This window comes from Triticum urartu, chromosome 4A, assembly GCF_056163025.1.
Source record: "Triticum urartu cultivar PI428250 chromosome 4A, HENAU_Tu73, whole genome shotgun sequence".
Classification (NCBI taxonomy): domain Eukaryota; kingdom Viridiplantae; phylum Streptophyta; class Magnoliopsida; order Poales; family Poaceae; genus Triticum; species Triticum urartu.
This window is the reverse complement of record NC_141876.1, coordinates 584,938,987-584,947,148: the sequence shown is the minus strand read 5'-3', so window position 1 is coordinate 584,947,148 and position 8,162 is coordinate 584,938,987. Positions and strand designations below refer to the sequence as shown.

The following is an 8,162-nucleotide window of genomic DNA, read 5'->3' as shown; positions in this document are numbered from 1 at the left end:
AATATCCGAAGCTCGAACCTGAAAACCGAGAAATATTTTCTGATAGAAACTCTAGTAACCTGAAATTTATTAGGAGAATTCAGGTTTATAGTCCCGATACCCGAACAACCCTAATAACCCAAAATTAGGAAAAAGAACAGAAAAAGTTGTTGCTCTAGCGAAGGCCCGGCCTAACATAGCACTCTTTCCCTCGTGACCTAGGCGCCATCCAGTTATTGTTGGCCAAATAACACCCGCGTTGATAACTGTTAGATGCTCAACGCATGGCCGTCTGATCTTGTCTTTGCCGGCCTCTTTCTTCCCATCTCGTTGTCCTCGTTGCAGCACCTCTTGCCTGCACCATGGTCCGCCCAACACCAATGCAGCACCGCTCCCAGCAAAAAGCCGTCGACCAACACACGTGACTCCAGTAGCAACTCCAGCGACCTTGTAGCAGTTGCTCGCAACAATACCGTTTATCATAGAGTCTCCGGCGACCTCGCAACAGTGGCTCACAACAATACCACCCATAGTAGCAAACTTCGGCAACCTCGCAACGGAGCTCACAACAACGCCACCATTGTAGCAACTCTGACGGCCTCACAGCAGTGGCTCATAGCAACATCGTCACGGTTTGTCGCAGCCTCTCCCTGCTGCTCCGGCTCCATGCGTCAACAACTACACATTTTTTATCACGTACATGAATTAGATGTTAACATGCACTCCCTCGGTAAAGAAATATAAGAGCGTTTAGATCACTAAAGTAGTGATCCAAACGCTCTTATATTTCCTTACGGAGGGAGTAGTAGTTACTAGTTATTCTATGTGTGATTACACATTATTTTATCTATTGATTGGTGTATTTATTGATGAAGTATATATTATTCATTGCTTATTAAACCGACAATCGAACCGGTCTGACCGATAAACTAGAACCGACAGCTTTGCCGGTTCGATAATTGGTTCGGTTTTTTAAACTATGAAAATATGTCTATATACATCTGTATGTAGTCCTTATTGAAATCTCTAAAAAGACTTATGTTTAGGAACGGAGGGAGTAGACGAGTCTTGGTGCTTCGGTTTCATTCATTTCTAGTGGATGGACGTAGAGTAGTATATATGGACACTGTTGTAAGGAAACTCTACTCACTTCGTTCCAAAGAATCAAAGTATAGTGCACATTAGATTTTCTATAGTCAAAATTTGTATACTTTCACTAACTTCATAGAAAAATTATCAATTTCTAGAATGCCAAATCATTATCATTAGATTCATGACGAAATATAATTTTATACGGTATAAATTCAGTATTCTAGTTTTTAAAACGTTTCTATTTTTTTAGAATGGGTTTCTCTATAAATCCTGTCAAAGCTTAAGAAACTTGATTTTTAGAAAACCAACTATATATTAAGGAACTGGGGGATAATAAGCCAGATGAAGCCAGTTATCAACTCTCAAGTTTTTTGCAGTCAGCTATAGCGCGACGTCTAGCACTGGACATCGACCTCGCTTCCACAGCGAATGGCCAGGAAGCTCATCGCGCTCCAATGCTTTCAGCTGAACAAGTGCAATCTACTTGCATCATTCACATTCAGGCACCAAACATTCCAGCAGAAGCAAAAAATAGCTATACAAGACCGCACCAAGCGTGGACCCAAAAGCCCACACTGCCCATATGCCCAGCCAAGCAACAATATCCAAAATTATAACTGAAATCCCATTGAACTTTGTGACACTTAGAACTGTATCATGGATCCAACAGACCACTTACAAGACAACGACCAACACAGAGAAAGCTTCTCCACATAAACTATACGATACAACATGCAACAACGACATACAAAGGCAACACATAAACACGCACATATATTACTAAGTAAATGCAGTAGCAGCTGGCCCACGTACATCAGCTACTCTGTTCATTGCCCTTCAGGGATGAAACTGAAATCCACGACTGAAGCGTCTGATACTGCACATAAGACAGGACGCAATTAACTCTGCTGAGTGAGATATCAGATCAGGTCTGTAATTCAGGCTGCACCACCAGAGTCAAGTCGGCTCTCAGATATAGCACACCATCAATGAAGAGGCTGTCATCAGCAATGAACGTCGACCATGGCATTCCGAAAAGATCACCGCATCCCTGCGACCGATCACCAGTCATGGTGTTCTTATATCCGTACTTGCTCACAAATTTTCCTAACGGCTTTGTCCTTGCAGCAAACTCAATATCTAAACATATTGAGCCTGCCGGCTCATCAAAAATATGTAATGATAGGGCAAAGCTGTACGATGTTGCCTGCTCAACCATTTTACAGTTTGCCAAGAGATAGAATTTGTGCCCTGCGAGATGGAACATTTGCGAGCATATACCTCCTGATGGGAAGAGTCGGGAACACTCATCACGCTATAGATCCATGTAAACTCTAACCTGTGGGCAGGGTTGATTAAAAGCAATCACTCTCACAAGTTTGAAGTCGTAAGCTCGCTCAGCAAATTGCCAACATGTTGTCCCGTTTGCTGCAAGAGCACCTTCCATCTGGTTTGGGTATGCTTTGTGTAGAAGTACCTCAGCAATATGCTTAGTTAAGTACTCATGGTCTATATCAACATCTTCACATCTTAGGACCTTCTGCAGTGCATCACAGCTCATATTACTGAAGCGTACCAGTGGAAGTAAGCGATAACTCAAGACCTTGCGTCTTTCCTCCTCCGAATAATAGTATCGCACACGGGCCCACTTGAGCAAGAAGTAATAAACCACATCTTCACATAATACGTGTAGGTCACTGCTCGAAAAGATGGCTTCGATTCCAACAAGAGAGATGTTCATCAGTTCATCTTGGAACCTGAAATGAGATAAATAATGCTATGAGTGACATATAAACAATATAATTAGTGACATCAATGTCAACATTTTCTCCGAAACAAAAAGAAAAAATCATTGCTCCATCAAATAGTGGTCACTTACTTATCAAAATCCTTGTATTTATTGGCAAGGAATCCCTTCGCTGCACGTACTAAACTCTGAACTTCAGCAGCCATTAAAATGGAGCATGGATGGCCTAGGTATAGCAGTGCACATTCTGTGGTCATAGGCCGGCATATGAGTAACTGAGTGCAGTACCTCATGCAAGCAGGAACCTCAAATTTGTCAGCAGCCATTAAGATGTCGAGCAGAAGAGTGGGCTCAATTGTTGTCAGCTTTCCACTGTACATGAATCTTATAAGCTCCATAAGGGAATTTTCTTCTGTTCCAAGTAGAAGGAAAACAGTAAAGGCACAAGGATTAAGAGAACGGTGCAAAAAAGAAGTAAGAAAAGCTCCACCTTGGATTAACCTTTTCCGATCATGGAAAAGTTATATCTATACTATAATAGAAAACGTATGAGTTGGCGGAATCCAAACGATATCAACCATTCGATACAATCAGATCCAATGGCTCATAAATTAAGTTTCACCTTGCAAAGCACCTCATAATTTCATATTAATTACAAAGATAATTGAGAGAGTTAATTAATCCACGAATTGCCCACATCACTGACTACAGAGACGACACACACTGGTGGATACTCTATATGATAGCCCTATAGTACTGGTTACCTACTGCCATTGCTTCGCAATCCACACTACGAGTTTGAATTATCAAATGAAATTAGTTACCATACAATTAATTATTAACCTCAATAAGGAAAGTTCTTCTGTAATTTTAAGAAAGTGCGAACATGCACTTAGAAACGTGTGTGTGAAGTCTGCGTAACTTTCTTTCAAAAAAAAATTCTGCGTAACTAGTCCTACAAGTGGTGGTAGAAACCGTACAAAACATAATATTTATTTACCACAAATAATCAATGTTTTATATACAAAATATAAACAGTAACACAACCACAATAGAGAATTAGAATAAAAAGTAAGAGGAAGAATGTTACAGTTAAGCTATAATATTACCTGAATCAGCAATCCTAATTCTTGGATGTGACTCATCAGATTCTTTCATCCCATTTGTGAAAAGCTAAGAAACTGAAGCTTATTAGAAACATGAACTGACTACATAACAAATACATTTCACATGGCTATGAAAATTACCTTTTGAAAGAAAGGACTTCTTGCGGCAAGAATCGCCGAGTTTATATAAAGGGCCTTTACTGCTGAAATTGCTTTGGCTGCCATGGTTGAGGAAGAGTCAATACTCTGTCCTTCATCAGCTGCAAAAAAACAAGATCAATGAGAAACAAGACAACTAGGAAAAAAATGTACAGAGCGACCATTAGATAGATTTTTTCTGTTAAAATGCTTGGAACATTCTGTTCAATGGTGCAGATTCGTTTAGTCAATCTTCAGATGTATGATAAAATGGTTAAAATTATCACAGAGATTGAACGGCCATTTACTGCAGCCAGCAAACATGCCTGTAGTTCACTGAGCAAAGTGATCATAGATGTTATCCTAATGACCCAACAAGAATTTCATATAACTTTATCAGATAATTATTTGTCAATAGCCAAACTTACACAATGCCTTTTGAAAGGTTTCAGAAACTTGACCAAGAATTTCAGAACCCGCGATTCCAGAAAGGACAACAAAGTAGTAGAACTTCAGGTTTCAGTTCGAGTAACTTCTTTCCAAAATTTCTGAATTGCATCGTTGAGCACTTCCACCGTCCAGTCGCTAGTATCAATTGCAGTGGATTGATCTTATTTTACGTTTGCAGGGACAAGGAGTATTGAAAAAAAGAAGAAGTTAACAGCACTGCCACATCAAAATGTTGGACGAGATATTTGTTGCATCATTGTCATATGTATGGACACTGGAAGACATTTGTTGTTTTCTCTGAATAACTTTGATGTTGATTTAGTCGAGCCCAAATTTCATTGTCATTTGTGTCATACATTTCCACGATAAGACCTCAGGTGAAAACTTACAATCTATGCAACATGAATCTGTAATACTTAAACATAAGAGGTTGTCAAGCAGCCTAATTGACATATTACATGCTTGAACAGGCAAGTGCGGCAACATGGCAGTGGAGACTGCAGAGTTCTAAAGTTTTATGTAGTTCTTCCCTCCACATCTCCTCTCCAAATATAAAGGATCATATTACTAACATATGAAATAGAATTATGAAGTCGCGAAATATTTTCGCGTTCCAAATTCAAATCCATAGTCAAGCACTAACATATATAGTAACAATATGTTCTTCCGTTTCTGGGATACATTCAGAAACATAATATAATTGGCAGATTTGGCATGTGGATAATGTACAATCTCTGGTTCAAAACTAATGTTCATTGGTTAACTACTTTTTCTCTACAAAATTGAGTTCGATTAAATGAGCATGCACCGCTGTCAATATCGGAGACCCTCTCTTATGGGCCAAAGAAAAAAATCGTAGAAGGCCAGTGATCGTGTGCCATTCCTCCCTCCAAGTCATGTCCTCGTTCAAGTTCGCTGACGCAGGCACAGAAAGCCGTTCCCGGGAACAGATTTGTCGCTCGGCCTTAACTCTCATCCACACGCGCACATATTAGCGCATTAATAAACGAACAAGAGATTTGCGGTGTCATTAAAGAGGTGTGTTGCCGTGGTGCTCACGCCTTTGGTTACCGGGGATGTTTCCTCCCGCCCTATATACCGGTCCCAAGGGAGTGACTCTTACATATACACAGCATATATACTAGTCACCCACAGCACATAACTTATGGATTCTCTCTATTACATTGTTTACACCTTATGCTAAACCCTAAAATTAAACCACATTGATAGAGGGTCAGCCTGAAGCCCTGAACCACTTTCAGAAACGAAACTAGGCCAAGCATCACAAATCAAGCGCAATAACCCCACACGCGCACAGATCTACTGTATGTACGAATCGCATCAAACATGCAGGTAATTACAAACGCCTAGATCCATCCAGCGGCGATAAGGGGGAAGGAATTAGGGGAGGGGGTGAACGAGACTCTACGCACCTTTCTCCTGGCTGGCGGCGTCGCGGAGAGATTCTCCTCCTCCGTCGTCGCCGGCGACGACCTCTACCTCCAGAACGATGTTCGAGAACGCCTTCGAATTGAAGGCGAACTCGAAATCGGGAACCTCGTCGCAGCGTGAGAACTGCAGGCCCGTCTCCGCTTCCGCAGGTACCGTCGCAGTCTCGCCGCCGGCCATGCGCTCCGCGCGCGACGACAGGAAGGATGCGCGGGAGGACGGCGGAAACCCTAGCTCCCGGAGGGTTCTTCCAGGAGGCGAGAGGGCCGTCGCCGGTCGGATCTACGAGTAAACAGTTTCAATGATCGCGAACCACTTTTCGAACATTTTTCAGTTTGTCCTTTTTTTCACTGGAACCTTTTTCTGTCTGTTTTAAGATTTGTTTTGATCGGCTGACCTATCGCTTTTTTTTTTTGATGAGTGCTGACGGCTGACTTATCTTTTTTTCTTTTTGACCAAAAGGCTGACCTATCTGCTCTCTTTTTTTAGGGGAACCAACCATGGACACGTACCTATATATGTGAACTAAGTGCCCAAGGCAGACTGTTAGATTTGTGTTGCAGTCGAGGACCAGTACAAGACGGCGTTCTAACATGAAATCATCTATAAATTCCTTGGGATGTCATTCGGCCTCATCAACGCTTCAACAACCTTCCAAAGCATCTTTAATCAAATCTTCAAGCCAGTATTGTGGCGCTATGTACTCGTATTCATCGACGATATCTTAGTACAACCCCATGGAAGAAGCTCACCTGATGCCCTTGCGCGGGGTGTTTGAACTTCTTCAGTAGCACTAGTTACTCCTGAAGAAGAACAAGTGTTCATTCGTCCAACAAGAGCTAGAATACATGGGCCACATTATTGACATTAATGATGTTGCTATAGATGCGAACAAGATCCAATAAATTGCAGATTGGGCTCAACCCACAACACTCAAGAGCTTGCGAGGTTTCCTGTATTTATTCTCTGCTTCTTATTGCTCACATTTTGATCTCCTCTATTTGTGCATCATTCTGAAATCCCTTTGATGGGATTGTTTATTGAATCTAGCCAAAATGATAGATACCTTTGGAAAGTTGCTTAAAGGGAGTTCTTCCACATCTTCTTTCCCGAGAATAAGGTCCAAGTCAAGGCTCCCTGTGATCTGCCTGAGGAGGCCGACATGCATGAGGATGCATCGGAACAAGAGCCATCGCATGCACGAGCGTTTCCTCCCTGCTGCAGCAGCGCTGTTTCTAGGGTTCGCCGCCACGGGAGACAAGGGTTCCCTGCTGTTGTTGTTGGGCGCGCGAGGAAGGTTCGTGGCCCGTCTGGCGTGTTCACGGCGTTGGCGGTCGGCGGGTACGTGATGCCGCCTAAGGCTCCGACACAGGCGAAGGCCGTGCCTGTGACGAAGACGGCTTCGGGGGCTGCTGGAGCTGCTCCGGCGCATGCTTCGGGTTCAGCCGCGCCAATGCCCGCGCGGGCCGCGGTGCCTCCTGCCAGGGCTACGACGCCGTCGCCGCCCAAGGTTGCGCCCCCTCCGCCGCAACGCACTTGGCCTAGGCAGATGGCCGGTGGGCGGGGTGGTTCTGCTCATGGCGCGGGTGGCCGCGGTACGGGAGCTTTTGCGGGAGACAGCGGCAATCCTCCTCGTGGTCATTGGGGTGACGATGGTTTTAATGCCTATGGAGAAGGCCTTCATCGAGGTTCGTCATCTACCGGAGGTGGGCGCGGCTATGCTTGGACAGATCACGGGGCTACCGGTAGAGGTTTTCAAGGACCGCCGGGAAACTTTGCGGAGGGTGCGGTTGGCCCCAATAACCGGTCATTCTGAGGCCGCTTCCGCGGAGGTCATGGCAGCTACTAGCGCCCTCCTCCTTCGCGTCCTCTGCCCGCTGCTATAGGTTCAGCAACGAGCCTAGAGGAGGTGCCTACTGATGGTTCGGGCCTTGGCCGATGTGATGGTGCCGAAGCCCATTCAGCATGGTAATAATGCGTTTGACACGGAAAAGTCCGGTGGTGACAAACCGTCCAAGTAGGCGATTAAGAAGAAAAAGTTGACCTGTTTTCGTTGGAGTGAACCGGGACACGTTATGGCTGAATGCACGGCTGAGTTATGTGATTTATGCCGGAAATCGAAGCATATGGCGGCTGAGTGCCCGCTTCTTTTAGGGCCCAAGCCTTCAGTTAACATCTATGGGGTCTGTTGCTTAGAGTTG

The 8,162-nt window shown here is 44.0% G+C and overlaps 1 pseudogene across 1 annotated transcript; it reads right to left on the bottom strand.

The window, feature by feature from the left end:
* Positions 1 to 1,700: 1,700 nt before the first annotated feature.
* LOC125554325 (BTB/POZ domain-containing protein At2g46260-like) lies at positions 1,701 to 6,249 on the bottom strand (annotated as a pseudogene). Its single transcript, XR_015602180.1, has 5 exons — positions 5,946 to 6,249; positions 4,066 to 4,184; positions 3,928 to 3,991; positions 2,951 to 3,230; positions 1,701 to 2,828 (listed from the first exon to the last, which is right to left on the bottom strand). The product of XR_015602180.1 is annotated as a BTB/POZ domain-containing protein At2g46260-like (transcript).
* Positions 6,250 to 8,162: the final 1,913 nt, after the last annotated feature.